The sequence below is a fragment of the Pteropus vampyrus genome, unplaced genomic scaffold (genome assembly GCF_000151845.1).
Source record: "Pteropus vampyrus isolate Shadow unplaced genomic scaffold, Pvam_2.0 Scaffold4, whole genome shotgun sequence".
In the NCBI taxonomy this organism is placed as follows: Eukaryota; Metazoa; Chordata; class Mammalia; order Chiroptera; family Pteropodidae; genus Pteropus; species Pteropus vampyrus.
The window spans coordinates 645,891-647,726 of record NW_011888785.1 but is presented as its reverse complement, the minus strand read 5'-3'; the positions used below and the strand labels follow the sequence as shown (position 1 = coordinate 647,726).

General features: G+C 40.3%; 1 pseudogene; it reads right to left on the bottom strand.

Annotated features, from left to right (window-relative positions):
* Positions 1–85: 85 nt before the first annotated feature.
* Positions 86–204, bottom strand: LOC111743272 (annotated as a pseudogene).
* Between the last annotated feature and the right edge of the window lie 1,632 nt (positions 205–1,836).

The window sequence follows — 1,836 nt, the reverse complement described above, 5'->3', positions numbered from 1 at the left end:
TTTTAGACGAAGCAACCCTTGGTTGACCTCACAGATTGCAAGGACCTTGTCAGCTTACAATCCCTTATTTTTTTTTATTTTTTTATGCCTACAGCACCTAGTCTTCCTAGGTGGTCTCCCATCTAAGTACTAACCAGGCCCCACCCTGCTTAGCTTCCAAGATCAGAAGGGATCAGGCTTGTTCAGGGTAGCGTGGCCGTAGACTCATCTCCTCTTTCGTTCTCTCATTTTATGTCTACCTATCCTTTCTTGCTGGCTCTCACGTACGTACCTAAAAGAGTGGATTGTCAGAGACCAGTGGAAGTATGAAAGGACATAGAGCACCCATTGGTAAATATTCTGGTTTCTTTCTTCTTCATTGCTGGTCAAACTCAAATTTAATGAATTTTAATAATCGGTTGTGTTTTATTGGGGCAATCAAAAAGAAGAGTCAGGAAAAAAGAGAAAATGAGTAAGCAGAGACACTACCATGAAAATAATGAGATGAGACCATGAAAGTCACATTTGTCATTTGTTTCCTATCCCCATCTTCTCTTTCACTATGCCTGTACTTGCAGAATATTTATAGTGAGATTAGACATCTTAATTGCTTGCTTGTTTTGATGTAAACTTAGATTTCCTCTTGCAGTAGATAACTGTGTCGAATCGCTGAAGTTGGAATTGTGCTGATACTTGAGTTGCTTCAGCCACAATGTTGTAAGGAGAGGGAAAGAGCTGGTGACAGCAAACGTATTCCTCTCATGGGCTCTTAGGCCATTTGTGCCTTGTTTCCTTTTCTCTTTCTGCTTTTTCATTTACAGCTGAAGGGTCTTGGTCATGTGTGGTGCACTCTTACTCTTCTGATAGGATCTCATTGAACTGCAAATATGGTGGCCTCACTCACATGGGTGTGGATGGCAGCCTGAAGCTTGTGTCTGGGTTGCCAAGACATAGAACACCCACTTTCCTTCTTAATGCCAAATTTCAGCGGTGCTATTTTTGACCACAAGTAAACAACTGTGAACTATAGCTAGAACAGGAGTCATCAAAATTTTTCTGTAAAGGGACGGATAGTAAATAATTTAGGCAATATAGTCTCTGTCCTAACTATTCAGATTCATCACTGAAGTGCAAAAGCAGCTAGAGATAACATATAAACAAATGCGTATGGTTGTGGTCCAATAAGATTTATTTATGGACACTGAAATTTGAATTTCATATAACTTTTACGTGTCATAAAATATTATTCTTCTTTTGATTTTTTTCCCCCAACTATTTACAAATGTAAAAACCATTCTTAGTTTATAGTCTGTGCAAAACCAGGGGGAGGCCTAAATTTGCTGAATGTGAACTAGAATATTATTCTTTGCTACTTTCTTATGCACTACAAATTTAGTGGTTTAAAAAACTGTTAGTTTTCCATTTGTTGGATGGCAATTGGGATGGGCTCAAGTGGGTGGTTTCTGACTAGTTTCATGCATATATCTGTGGTCAGCTGTTGGTCATCTAGTTGGCTCTGCCTCTAGAGGTTCCTGGCTATTGGCTGGGGCAATTGAGGTGATTGGATCATGTGTCTTTCATTATCCAAGAAGCTAGCCTGTGCTTGTTCACATGGTGGTTCCAAGAGCAGCCAAAACAGGCAAGCTCCAAACAAAGTATGAGTACTTTCCAAGGTTCTGCTGGCTCCCTTTTGCTATTGTCTCAGTTGGCTGAAACAAGTCATGTGGCCAAGTCCACAGTGTGAGAGGATTAACTAAGATCTGGATACAGGCAAGTGTGAACAATTAGAATCTATTACTGCCACAACTTACCACAGAAGGCCTCTGCTCTGATGACTTATATTCCTCCCACGTGCAA